General features: G+C 44.7%; 1 long non-coding RNA gene across 2 annotated transcripts in view; it reads left to right on the forward strand.

Moving 5' to 3' along the window:
- Positions 1-14,120, forward strand: part of LOC112655295 (uncharacterized) — a 32,769-nt gene extending 18,649 nt beyond the window's left edge. The window contains exons 3-4 of one of the 2 annotated variants that reach the window (XR_007413022.1): positions 10,532-10,694; positions 11,010-14,120. This is a non-coding gene — a long non-coding RNA (uncharacterized LOC112655295). Of the gene's footprint in view, positions 1-10,531 lie in introns of both variants that reach the window. The other variant, XR_007413021.1, reaches the window with a different exon arrangement.
- The last annotated feature ends 533 nt before the right edge of the window (positions 14,121-14,653 follow it).

The following is a 14,653-nucleotide window of genomic DNA, read 5'->3' on the forward strand; positions in this document are numbered from 1 at the left end:
ACTATGCCCTGAGCCAAAGGCAAACACTCAACCACTGAGCCAGCCAGGTGCCCCTCAGTAAAATTTTAGATTACCTCCCTTCTCAGTTTAAAAGCCTTAAATGGCTCCCTGTAAGTTTCAGAATAAAATCCAACTTTCAGTGTGATATAAAAGGCCCTTTGTTAGTGACCTCTGACCATCTGTCACCACTCTGGATGGCCACTCATACCCTCTCCTCCAATCACTGATCTTTTAACAGACTTCTTAAAGCTCCCTGCCACCATGAAGCCTTTGTAGCTGCTGCTGCTGCTCTCTCTCTCTCTCTCTCTCTCTAGAAGCAAGCCCCTTTTCCCTGCCTTTCTCTGGAAGATTTCTTCCTTGTCTTGCAAACTTCATCTTCTTGGGGGAAAACTCATGCTCTCCTATCCATCATTGGCTTCAGTGCCCTTGGTTTTACCCCATGATTTCTTATGCTTCTCACCTCTAGTACCACTCTGTCTCCTTGCATTTTCTTATTTATCTGTTCTCCTCCTAGATTCTAATCTTGAGGGTAGGGAATGCATTTAAAAAAAAAAAAGATTTGTTATTTATTCATGAAAGACAGACAGAGAGAGAGAGAGAGAGACAGAGAGAGAGAGAGGCAGAGACACAGGCAGAGGGAGAAGCAGGCTCCATGCAAGGAGCCTGATTGTGGGACTTGATCCCAGGACTCCAGGGTCACGCCCTGGGCTGAAGGCAAGTGCTAAACCGCTGAGCCACCCAGGGATTCCCCACTTTTTTAAATGTAGGTTTCATACCCAGCATGGAGCCCAATGCAGGGCTTGAACTCATGATGCTGACAGCAAGACCTGAGCTGAGATCAAGAGTCAGACACTTCACCAGCTGAGTCACTCAGGTGCCCTGGAACTGATTGAAGTTGTTGAAGTTTCTATGATGGCTTCTCTGTGGTCAGACTTGGGTAAAATCTCAGCTACATCATTTACTATGTTATCTTGGGAACTCTGAGTCTCAATTTCCTCACTTGCAAAGTGATGAGGTATTTTTATCTGCAGCACTTGGCACACAGAAAGTGCTCCGTAAGTTGTGTGGAATGAATCCATGCAGATGTGCACAGTTCCCAGGGTAAGAGCCTCTCAGCAGGGGAGTAAGGATGACTCACTTCATGATTGATTCCTCCCCTCCCCTCCCAAGAAGGAGTGCTCGGCTTCCTCTCAAGGACCGTTATGCCTTGAGGGTGGTGGGGGAAAATCTGAAAAATGCAGGCTCTTTTCTTTTTCATGCTTATCCATGTGTTCACCTAAGGCATTCAGGATATCTCAGAAGGTAAGAATTTCCCAAACATATCATTGTCTGATCATTCTTACAAAACTATCTAACCATGATGTTACTTTATGACCCAAATTTTCTTAGGTGTAGATGTGGTAGTTATAGACTGTCTGGAGGAGGCAAAGGGATCATGTACCCATTCTGCAGATGGAAAACCTTGTAATCTTCTCTAAACTCCTCTGAGCCCAAGAACTCACATAACTTGTCAAAAGTCTGCCCAAAAGAGGTCTTCAGCAGCCCCAACAGGTGTTTCCTCTCCCCCAGTTAAACGAATATTCTTTTTTTGTTCTTATGGTGGAGGCAGCATCCCCATGGGGCTGCTCTACTGTAACTGAGTTTCTAGAAGCAAGAGAGTTGATCCTTCTCAATGTGTTTACAAGACCTGGAGCAGAGTCACAGAATGGATTGTGAACTGGTACACGAAGGTTCACAGCAGCCTTATTCATAATAGCCAAAAAGCAAAAACAACCCAAATGTCCATCAACTGCTAAATGGTTACATAGAATATGGTATATCCTTACAATGGAAATATTAATTAGCAGAAAAAAGAATGAAGTACTGACACATGCTACAACCTGGATGAATCTTGACATTACACTCAGTGATAAAAGCCAGACACAAAAGACCACATACTATATGATTCCACGTATATGAAATGTCCAGAGTAGGCCAATTTATAGGGATCAAAGCAGGTTAGTGGTTGCTTAGGGCTGGGGGTGGTGGCTGGGGAGTAATGCAGAGTGGCCACTAATGGGTGTAGGGTTTCTTTTTGGGATGATGAAAACATTGTAAAATTGATTGTACTGTTGGTTGCACAACTCTGTGAATATATCAAAACCCATTGATTTTACACTTGAGATGTGTGAATCAGAGCTCAATAAAGGTGTTAGAAAGAAATAGATCTAGGGGAAGTTGGGGTGGGGAGAAAAAAGAGACTGGATTGTGTTCTCTCACATATCTCCTACTATAAGCATTCATTCTGCAGGAGAAAGAATCAAGATCCTAACAGTGGGTTAGGATTTCTGACCACCAGGCCTTCCTCTCCCCACTCAGTAGAAAGAAGTCAGTTATCACAGTGGGTTCTAGCTGGGTCATCTTTCAGGTTAACTTTTTAAACTATTGCTAACTTTTGCTTTTCTCTTTCCCTTCTTTCTGCCTTTTTCTCCTTCTCAGGACCCAGTTGTCCCACAGGTAGACAGAACTTGGACCACAAAACTGGGGCAACCAATCTGTCTAAAAAGTGTGTTGAGTACAACACTGATCTGAGGTACAGAGCCCTGAGATTGAGGTTAGCTTTCAGGTTTCTCTGTGCAGGAAGCTATAAGTATAGTCCTTTCCTGGAGAAAGCTCGTGGTCAAGTAGGGAGATTCGCCAATTCACATCAAGAAAGAGCTCAGGATGCTGGTGTTTCTGCTTTTTCTTCTCCATGAGGGATTGAACGTGAGGCTGGCCAATGAGGGTCATCTCCATGAGGGATGTCAGCTTAACAGGAGGCACAGCACCAACCTTTACATGTATGCCACCAAATTTTGTTCAACATGTAACATTTGCTTTTCTTACACATGGTTATTTATGCCATTCTCTGTCAAACTGAACATTGATCCTATTTCTCAAAGTAATGTAGGTCCAGCTTACTTTAAGAGCAAGGAGGCATTGGGCAAAGTCACACTCAAGCCATTGCTGAGAAAGCAAGAGTGATTGCTGGAGTATTCCAGGACTTGCTTTGATTACTTGAGATGTGATCAGGGCAGGGATAGCTGGACTCACACAATGGCTTAGGTAAACCAAGGAGTAAAGGGTTAACTGTCAGGGGGTTTGGACAGAAAACTCTGTTACCCTATAATTGTGATTGTGTTATAATAATTGCTGGCTTGTTTCTTGTTGCTCTGAATCTTTGATTCCTTCAAGCATGCCACCAAAAATTCTAGTATTTGGAGATGCTGAGAGCCACTGGATTATCTACTTATTCCCTAAAGTCCCCTTTGATTGAGATTGCCAGATAAAATACAGAACACCTGTTTAAATTTGAATTTCAGATAAACGGCAAGTTATTTTTCAGTGTAAATGTGGTGTCCCATGAAATACATGTTTGTCTGAAATTAAGTTTAATTGGGAGTCTTCCATTTTTATTTGCTTCGTCTGGCACCCCTCCCTGGGATTCCCTTTGCAGAGAGAATAAATGCAGCCCCATCAGGGCTAATGTTTTGTACTGTGTGCCATCTAGTGGCCACACCAACGGGGGGAAAAAAAACAGGAAATCACTTGAAAACAGCTATGCGAGAACACCGTAAAGAAACAACTCTGAAAAAAAAAAAAAAAAAAAAAAGAAACAACTCTGCTTTCATTTGTAAGAGTCTTGAAATTTTTCTTTCTTTTTCCTTTCTTCCTTTCTTTTTCCTTCCTTTCTTCCTTTCTTTCTTTCGATGTAGTGCCTGTGACCAAATCAACAGCTTAAAGTGTCCAGCAAATATCTGAAATTCCTTGTAAGTCATCCAGTGTTTAAAGGGCAACACTCACCCACCTGAGGCCTTGGGCTCCCCCATTAACACATAAATGAGAACGTGCAGCCTTGTCCTTGATCTATTGGGGCTTCCAGCGCTCCTAGTAATTGTTTTACAATAAGCACGTGGCTGCCAGCAATATCTAGTAAGACATAAGTCAGGCTGGTGCAATTTTACTAAACCCAACTGGGCCCATACGGAGACACAGAGAAACAAGTATTTCCTGTTTACTGTTTACCAGGGGTATGGGGTTAGGTGCCAAAGGGAACCGGTACCATCCAATGAGCCACTGGCTGCACGCTGGAATCACTCGGGGTGTTTTTAAAAATACCAATGCCTGTGCCTTACCCCTTTCTCGTGCCCCCTTTCCCCTTCCTCCTTCTCTTTTTCTTCTTCTCGTTCTATTGAATCTTGTGTTATGTATCCCATGGCATTACTTTTAAGTAGTACATTTACAGTGCTGAAGACTTAGTAAGAGATGGACTTTGAAATCAGATTTCATTTTAAAGCTTGGGATATTTTAAGGATGGGATCTCTCATCCTCAGTATATCCGCAGAGGCCTGATTTGTTTTACAGAGAAGGTACAAATGCACAAGAGCTTCTCTGTCTCTAATTTTGTGTCTGGCTATGTGGTCTTTGTGTCTGGCTTCTTTTACGTAGCATCATATTACCAAGGTCTACAGGCCCCATAGCAAGGATCATTTTTTTTTTTTGAGGGGTACTGGTCAGGTTCTTTGCAGAATGTCCCTCAGTTGGAGTTTGTCTGTTTTTGTGTTTCTTTTGGTTAAACTGGGGCTATGGGTTACAGGGGGATGGCCACAGCGATAAGTAAAGACATCGTTTTTAAACTGCTGTGAGAAGCCCTAAGACTAAGAAGTGAAACCAAGTCTGCCTGGATTACTCAGGAAAAAAACAAAACAAAACAAAACACCACCACAGAGAGACTTTACTTTTGAGACTTTCAAGTGCTAAAAGTGGTATATGGAAGGATCGCCTGGCCTTTTACCCAAAGAGAGTTGTATGTCCCCTATCCCCAGAGTGGTGAAGAAAGCCTTTATCTGACATGTAAACACAACTTGACATTTGTTCTTTCTCTCCCCCTGGCTCTATGGTGTGATCTTGGGTGATTCAAGCCCTCTCTCTTGGTGCCATAGAATAGGAAGTTGGAACCAGTCACCTCCAAGGTTTCTTCCTGCTACAACAAGTTATGTTCTAAGAGATGATCCTTAGTCTCTACAACATCCAGCACATTCCAGAGTTTGGCTCCCTTTTCTTCCATATTAGTCTCAGGTGGTTGGATTCACACGACATATGTTCCCTACCCCCCAGAGAATATGCCCGCCCAACCCCATTTTTAAAGCCTTCTCTGCAGACAAACACACAAAGAAAACAAAACCTAGAAGTTTGCTATGAGGATCTCCACTCGGAGGAATCCGGTGAGCACTCCAGAACGGCAGTGCCCGGAGCAGGACCCCTGTCCTGGCTGTCCCTGCTCCCCTGCTGACACAGCACAAGGGCCAGAGTGATGAGGGTCACAGGCAGATCCACACGCCACACGATGTTAGAGACTCTTTCACCCCAAGGGGCTGTTTTGGTTCAGCAGCTCCTATGGCTTGAATAAGTTAATCACTGATAACAGGAGATTAATTTATAACTGGATAGCAGACAAGATAGTTCAGGCTTCGGTGGGGTGGCACTGAACTGTGGCATGGGGCATTGCTCAGAAGACGCCTGGTCTGCACCTTGGTGCAGAGGCTGAGAACCTCAGATCCACACCAGTTCCTAGAGGCTGCCTGGACAAAAAAAGAGAGGGAAACTGTGCCAAGGACTCTCCTCTCTGTAGCATACTCACTGGTCTTAGAAATCCTGTCCAGACACATTTGAGCTTATTGGAAAAGTCCAGTTAGAAGGGAATATTAGCCTGCCAATGCAGCCCAGCCCCGTTGGCTAAACTGTATGGGAGGGGAGGGCAGGAGGGGACAAGTAAGGAGACAGGAGGCAATGGAAAGATGTGGAAGGAGAGCTGGGAGTCTGGAGTGGGCTGTGTGGTAAGAGATGGTTCCTACAGCCTGAAGCACCTAGCTCATGGACTGCTCCCACTCCACTTAAAGTGAAGGCAGGTCTTTGAGGATCTACCCTCCCATCCCACATGCATCCCCTCTGTCACTCCCAACATGAGCATCCCATTCTGGGCCCCAAAAAGATAGAAATGAGGGCAGCCCTGGTGGCTCAGCGGTTTAGCGCCACCTTCAGCCCAGGGTGTGATCCTGGAGACCCGGGATGGAGTCCCATGTCGGGCTCCCTGCCTGTGTCTCTGCCTCTCTCTGTGTGTGTCTCTCATGAATAAATAAATAAAATCTTTAAAAAAAAAGATAGAAATGAATTCCTGGGTCCCGAACGTCATACTCCAGACATTGCTTTTGTATCAAGTATAAGGACACTTTCTTGCAACATGGGACGCGCACAGCTATAGATGTTATCTGCAGATGCTGCTGTTTTGCCAGCTTTAGGAGGCTTGTATTTCTAGCCAGGACAGTTTGGAATTCTGAAGTCAAGTCTATTTATCAAGGAAACCCCTGGCAATACGGCCTTGATGGCACAGGGTTCAGAAGGCTATTTCATGAGGCTATATATAGTCTTACTAGAGAAAGAAGATAAGAAAAAGCAAGACGGTAAATGGAACCAAAAATAAGAAAGAGGCCAGATTAAAAGTGGGGATGCTGAAATGCGGACTTCCCACCCAAAGTGTTCTGGGAGTCCAGCTGAAATGTGGGTGATTTATGTGTGATTGCCCACCAGGAGCCCAGTCCTTGTCATTTTGACTCAATCTCCCTGCCCTTCCCTGAGAAGTACAGCCCTTGCAGTATCCCATTTCTGTTTTTGTTCATGTGGTTCCTTCAACCCAGAATGCCCTTCTCTCCTTTCTTCACATAGCTCATATTTGCTGGCTGAGGCATCACTTCCAACAGAAAACCTCCCATGAACCCTCAGGTTAGACCCTGGGCTCCTTCTCTCTGGTGTTTAGGTTCCTTATATATATATCGCAGCAATGTCTATGGGTTCCCAATCCTGATAGGCAATTCAGCATTGCCTGGAGGACCTTGTCAAAAATACAAATCCTAGATGCCCGAATCTCTTGGAGCAGGGCTTGAGAAGATGTGTTTTATTAGCCTTCACATGTGTTTTGGATGCCAGGCCAGGATTGTGTATCTCTTGTTTAGTCTGTGTCCCCTGGGCCTGGGCATAGGGGTTAGGTCATGGAGACCCATGTCACTGTGCCCAAACACCCCCTAGGCAGAAAAGGATGCAGAAGTGCAAGACCCATGCCCTTTAGTTCATACTGTTTCCATCCACTCATAGCTCCTGCCTTGTGTCCCAGACACGGTCTTAGGGATATAAGACAAAACCGACCACGGTCTACCCTCACACCGCTTACAGACTAGTTGGGAGGCAGAGGCAAATCACATCACCCACACACGTGTTATTGCAAAGTGCAATGTGAATGTTAGAAAGGAAAAGTGAAGCTGCTCAGAAACCCTGCAACAGGCACTCTGGCATAGGCTGGGAGGCCAGAGAAGGCCAGACTGGACTTTAAATGAGTTTAAAGGACACAGAGAAGCAGGGAATAGTCTCTTACTGGATTGTCTTAGAACCATGCTCTTTTGGACGCCAGCTGAGAGGCATTGAGGGAATAAGCCCCTCCAGACACCAACATAGTCTCCAATAGGAACTTCTCCTTACCCCTACCCCACGACCCAGCTTTCACTTCTACTTTTCTGCTATCCACTCTTGCTATGAGCCTTTGGGAGATCATGTATTTATAAGTAGAAGAAAGACCTGTTTCTTTATACTGGGGGCTGCCTACTAGCATGTACAGTGCCCTTGCTGAATTATAAACGTACATGCGCCTCACTTTGACATAATTTTGCACTGGGCACCAGGCTCGACTGGTGATGTACAGGCTGGACTTAAGTCACCTTCCCTCCCCCTCATCAGTGGAGCACTCTTGTGCAGTGAACAACTTGGACAACCTTCTGTGGTGGCCCTGCTGCAATCTCAAGCAGAACGTTCTGACTTCTTGGCTCTCCCTTATAGCTGGAAGATTCCTTTATCCTAGAAGGAGATAATTACATCTTCTATGGGCATAAATCTGTTTGGACATTTAGAGAGGAATTTATATGTATTTTCTGGAGGGCTGGGTGTTTTTCTTATCTAAATTGAAAAGAGGATTCTTTTAAATATGATCCAAGAGAGTTCTTTCATATGGTAATCATGCACACTCTGGCTGATAAGCCCTAGACTTGGCATAAGGTTCAAAGCAGAAATTGTGTTCAGATGAGACACAGGGATGCTTTTTGATCTGATTTGCTTTTAGCTGCTGACATTGGGCTAATTTTGGCTTCTGAGTGGCAGGGGGCCTCAGAAACCTGGGAAAAAAAGATCTTTTTAAAGCAAGTCCGAACTACCTAGAATGGGTGGAAGGGTCCTTGTTACCTTTGGGAGCTAGAGCTAGGAAAAGCAGCATTTTCAGGTGGAAGAAAACTCTCATCACACGCTAGAGACAGAGGATTTGAGCTGGAGTGGCCCTTGAGAAGCACTTTTGCCAATGGGGAAACTGAGGCTTAGAGAAGGTGGACTGGCAGTGAGTGGCGGAGCCAGGTTGACACCTGACAGGTACTTTCTTCTGCGCCCAAACCTTGCTGGTGGCTAACCGTGTCCAGTATGAAGATGGTATAAGCAAACTGGGTGGCTGTGTGTATGGGGAAGGCAAGAAGTGGGTGTGTAGGGTTAAAACACGGAATCTGGCCGAGGCCAGCATGGCTCCTCCTCTTTCAGGTATGGGAAGCTGTTCTTCCTATTTACGAGGGTTAGAGATAAGCATCATGCACAGGAGAGGACACTGGGAATGGAAGTAAGGGAGGATGGAAGCCCATCTGACAGACACCATAGAATGCACAGTGAACCACATGCCACATGGCTGCTTCATAAGTGATGGAGGTAATCGGTTTGGGGTACGGGAGGGTTGGGTGTCAAAGGGGCATCCTACTTTGGATACTGTATCTTTCTAGGTCGTTCTTGGTGAAACGCTTTCAGTTGTGAGGATAAGATGAGCTAATGAGTGCTCAGCAAATAAATGACAGCATCTCTCAATAGAGAGCCTGCTAAGAAAAGGGGTGAAGGAAAAGAACCTTCTCCTTTTATCCCCACAGCAATGCTTTCATGAGGTGTGATCCTCCCCAACTCACAGATGAGGAAACAGGAGACGTTTCCTGCACAGGGTCAGACAGGTTGGCAGCCACGAAGCTGGGCTCTTCTGGTGGTGTGCTATCCTCCAAGCCATGCCGGCTTCTCTGAGACTCAACAGAAGTTCCGCAGCTCCAGCTGACAGTTCCTTTCCTTGCCTCCCGGCCCTGCCTTCCCTTCCCAGAGGACACGGAGCAGACACGATCCCCAAATTCAAGTGCGTTTGAGTAGGGGCATGGTGCTTTGTGCACGAGCCCTGACTTTGGCAGACAAATGTGTTGGCAGCTCAAGCATTTGAGAATGCTGGAAATGGGGGTCCCTTTTCCAAAGATGAAAGATCAGGAGACATTGTGGGACATACCCAGGCTTGGTTTTACCCCAACTTGTTTTCCGAAGGCCCAGGCTCCACTGGCACGCCAGGGCCCTGTTCTGATTCAAACTTAGGACGTGGGCACAGACATCTCCAGCTGAGGCTGCTCCTGCTTGGCTCCTGAGGGGTCCGGGCTGCCTTTCCTTCTCTTGTCTCCTAGTTACTGCGCTTCTGGGGATAAGGAAGGGGCAGCTCCAAACAAAGCCCTTGTTTTGTGGGCTTTTCATTTCTTTTGTGAAACTCTCCTACTGATTAGGCAACTGTGAGTTTTTCATCAGTATCCACTTCTCCAGTGAGTTTCACCAAGCTCTAACTCTAAAAAACAAAATTCAACATTTCCGTGCCCTGTGAAGGATGTGGGTAAACATGGAGAGAGAAATCAAAAAGGTGAGCGTTTCTGACCCCCTGAGCATTTCTGTAGGAGTCCTGACCAGGCCGGGAGAAGAGACTTAAGTTTTGCTCCTCTTTCCCTTCCTGCTGTGTGATCCTGGGCAAGTTGATTAACCTCTCTGGGCCTCCATGCTTGCTAAGGCCTCTTTCAGCACACATATTTTGCTGTAATAGATATAGAAGGAAACGCTCAGAAATGTACTTCCTTTGTAGTGCTGAATTTTGCACATTCGCTGTGGCCAGTGATACCTGATGAGTTTAGAATTTTTTTTTTTTTTTTTGGATGGAACAGGGACAGGTGTTAAAAACAAAGATTTGAGTTCTTTCCAACCGTGGCCCTAAGTCTGTGGGCTTGGGAGGCCAATCACGCTATAGAGTCATATGCATTTTACCTTATAAAAGTATATTCAGCTTGCAAAAAATAAAATCCTAGAGATAAAGTGGTATTTCCAAATTCCACTGAATTGTAGCCTCAGAACTAAGAGCCAGACCATGTGGTCCAAACTCCTCAGTTTATAGGTGTATGGAGGCCCAGGGTCCAGGAGGGAAGTACCCCAGGACTCCTGGAGAATTTGAGATGGACCTGGAGCCAGCTTGTATCCTCTCTGTACAAATAAGAGCCGACTTGAAGAGTATAAAGATTATAAAAATCATACTATTATCTCAAGATAATAATATATGTAAATACAGGCCCAAAGATTTTTTTATTTATATTTGCAGCTTAACACACATAAAAACCCTGCGTGTCCTCAGACACCACTATGGACGTTCAAGATTTGCATTTCCTGAAGCCACCCTGTGAGCGACTCTGAAATAAATTAAAAAGAGTGGTCAAGCCTGAATGCACACTGAGGTTTTCGTGTGCTCAGCTCAGCAGATTCAGGTATGACCCCTACAGAGCTTGGACTCTGAACCGGCGCTAACATTCTCGACGCTCAATGACCATTTCACACAATGAATTCATCTGTGTAATTGTGCTCAGCTGCCCCAAGATTAACTCCATGTTTGCATGAAGATCAAAATGCTTACTTTAAAAAGTTTTGTGTTCTTCCATTTCTGTCTTATCTGGGGAGGTATTCGTGCTTGGAATTTCCTGGGCTTTTCTTTTTAAAATCTCTTGTAGGGACTAAGAATGTGAGAGTAGGGGGTGGGGTGCCTTACTGACCTTTTATTGTTTGTTTGTTTGTTTTTTAAACAGTTGGCACCTGTTCTTCCCTGTGTGGATGTCCTCTTGTCAAATGTAACCCAGAACATTGGGACCTTAAAGTGGGTGAGGGCATCATCCTTGCTTGCCCCTTCCCCTAAATCCTATGTCAGTTAGAACGTGATCTAGAATTGTGCTCTATCAAAAAGTTTTCTTTTGGGTTAGAGTTTATACGCAGTAAGGGGCACACATCTGAAATGCACATCCTGATGGGCTTTTATAAATGCACTTCAGCTTCCTTGTGTCTTCAGTTACTGTTTGTAGTACCACTTGGTGGTTGCAAGATCTGTTCTGGGCTCTTCCACGGCCTGCCGCTTCTGAGTGGGGCAGAGGCCAACGTCGGGGGGCGCTGAAAGGGTGGTGGCATGATTCGAGTCAAAAGGACTTATTTTCTACAGGTTCACCTCATTTGCACTCTCTAGCTGCAGTTCTAGGAGAAATGTCGGATGGCACCTGCACTTTCACTCAGAATGGGGAGCGGCCAGGAAAGGGAGACGTTTGAATGGGGTGGGGTGTTTCCACTTAATCATTACCACTGCTGACATCAATGAAAACCTGCATGGGTACCTACAATGAGTGGAAAGGAGGCCAGGCTCTCGGTAAGTACTGTGATGAGGTAGGGGACAGACGGGATACAAAACCGAGCGTGGCTTGTATTGCAGCTTTGGCACACGGTTGGCTTTTGTGGTTGAAGGATGCAAACTGCCCTGCTGTTTCCAAACAGCATCGGGAGAGGAACGGTTGTGTTTTCCACCCAGGACATAGGCAGCCTTGAGAACAAGTATGTCCTTTCCAGAAATAGGAAGTCAACTCTTTACTTATGCAAGTAATGCTATAAAAGGGCTTTATAAGTTGAGTTGCTGCTCCTTAGCTTTGGACTGACCCCGGGATTGGTCTTAAAAGGCTCCTTCCAGAGGAAGGAAGGTCCTGAAGCTCGCAGGTTGAGCACTGGTCAAACAACAATTTAAGTCAAGTAGAACCTCCCCCAACAAGCTGAATGAGCCCAGGTAAAACCCACCTCAAGACAGCTTCTGGGCAAGATGATACTCTCTCCACTTCAGCCTGAACCAGCATCACAGCCTGGCTTCAAAATTCATTTTTGCAAAGGTAAAAAAAATAAAAGGTTTTTAAAATAAAATTCACTTTTAAATCCTCTATTACCTTAACCCCTTCCTTGTGTACCTTCAACTCTCTCTCTGAGCCCTTCACCTCATCACGGTCCTTTGGCAAAGCCACAATCTTGGTTAGATCTGACTCAGCTCACTTCACGCCTAACCCCATGTAGCTGAACCAGGTTGGAGACAAACATGCAATCGTGCTGGTGGCTCACACACTAAATTCACAACCTCAAACCCCAAGAGGCTCCTTAGTACTGCCAGGCAGTTATGCTATGTATTCCTGGTCAATATATATTGGCCTCTCCTATTCAATCAGTATCTTGAATGAATGGATTGAATAAATGAATTTTGTTTAGGGTCCTATTGGCATAATAGTTCTGCTTGCCCAAGTTTACAAGTGAATTTTATTTTAAAATTTATTTTTAAAATGAACACTGGCCTTGGGACTCCTATTCCAGTCTTAGCACTGCTGCTTACTAGCTGGGTGATCTAAAGCGAGTTATTTTTCCTCCCAGGGACTCAGCCTTTTCTAAAAAAAATGAGGTGGTTGGACCAAGAACACTAGCAAATGGAAAGTCTCTTTAGATGTAGGTCAAAGGAGTGCTATAGGGTCCCTACCTCCTGGTGAAGCTCAGAGATCCATAATTCTTCCTTGAGCCAAGCAAGCCCACAGCTGGGTATTAGTCAGAAGAGGAGTGGGGTCATTGGCATTTAAGGGACCTGAAGAGGAACACCTGCAGGAAGACTTTTTCTCTTCTTTTTGGTCTGATTATAGTGTCTCATCCTGCAGCCAGAAAGAGATTCCAAAGTAGGCAAACCTCTCATGCTAAAAGTCAACAGTGGTTTTGGTTCTGAGCAAATTTAAGGTGGAGTATAGAGGAGAGGTGACATTGGACTGGGGTTCAGGTGCCTGGATTTTATCCCAATTCGGTCACTGATCATCAGCCCCTTCCTTCTGTCGGGCCTCTGTTTCCTGATCTGTATAATGAGTGAATTTAAGTTCACTAAGCTTTTCTCTGGCCTCCACCACTTTCCAACACTGGTGGTGTCTTTTTGCCCCTTTTAAATTTGCCTGGCCTGTTTCAGATCAGAACTGGCACAGCTGCAGCAAGTTTATGATGGTAACACCAAGGTCTTGAATAAGAGCAGGACTTTGGAATGGTAGGAGGAAAGGTTCTTACATTGATGGTAGGAACACCTGCCTTTGAGTGGAAAGCCAGCTGGGTGAGTGACCACAGACTCAGGAAACACCCGCTCCTTCAGCCCCAAGTTCTAGAGTAATGTACAGCCTGTCCTCCCAGAGTGGGGCAGAGTAGGCAGTTTGGGTGATACATGCACAAATCATTAAACATGAATCAAAACCTCTAGTGTGAAAATCATGTTCAATTATCTTTTGATCTTTCTGATTCCTTTAAGGGGTGTATTGTTGGGTTAAGACATCTTAATATTCAAATCTTTGCTAACCCTTCCTCCCTGGCAACATTCTCTTCTGACCCCCACTTTTTATTAAACAGATTCAAAATGGCTGAGGCTCAGAAAACTTTGCCAGTCTAGAATTTGGTAATGGTATTTTGCTAAATTGCATTTTTTTTGTGGATAATTAATGGAAAGGGATATTATGTTCCTATTTAGAGCAGTGAAAAATTTAAAATACATGCATTTAGGTTAAACCAGTTAATTTCTATAAAAATATTAAGTAATAATGTATAAGGTAATGCCCTTTATGACAACATAGAGCAGATGCTTCCTGGGGTTTAGAAACACTGGAGGGAGGCATTCCCCAATGTAAGATGAGGGGGGGTTCCTCTGAACTTCACAATAGTGCTTCATTTAGATTTAGTAGGTAACTCAGCTTCAGGTCTCTCTATCTCTCTTTTTAAAGTAGGCACCATACCCAGCATGGAGCCCAACGCAGGGCTTGAACTTACAACCCTGAGATCAAGACCGAACTGAGATCGAGTCGGATGCTTAACCCACTGAGCCAGCCAGGAGCTCCTCTTTTTTTAAATAAATAAATAAAAATAAATAAATAAAAAATAAATGATTACCTTTTCCTGATCACTACTGTATAAAACTTGGAAATATAGAAAAACATGTGGAACAAAAGGAGAAAATATAGAAAAACATATAGAATGAAAATCCATGCATTGTCTCTCAAGTCACCACTCCTAATGCACTGGTAAGTTTTTCTTCCTTGGTGCACCAATGCAGCTGTTACTACCATGTATGTATTTTATTTCTGTAGCCAATTGTATTTCCCTAGTGTTACAGTACATGTGTGTCCCAATATCCTTCTAAACTTTATACATTACTTATTAATATTTTATTTATTCATGAGAGAGAGAGAGAGAGCGGGAGAAGCAGGCTCCATGCAGGGAACCTGATGCAGGACTCAATCCCGGGACTCCAGGATCACATCCTGGGCTGAAGGCAGGCGCTAAACCGCTGAGCCACCCAGGGATCCCTATACACATTCTTTTAAATGGCTGTCAGGTATTTAACACAGAAAAGCCCCACAGT

The sequence above is a fragment of the Canis lupus genome, chromosome 9 (genome assembly GCF_003254725.2).
Source record: "Canis lupus dingo isolate Sandy chromosome 9, ASM325472v2, whole genome shotgun sequence".
NCBI lineage: Eukaryota > Metazoa > Chordata > Mammalia > Carnivora > Canidae > Canis > Canis lupus.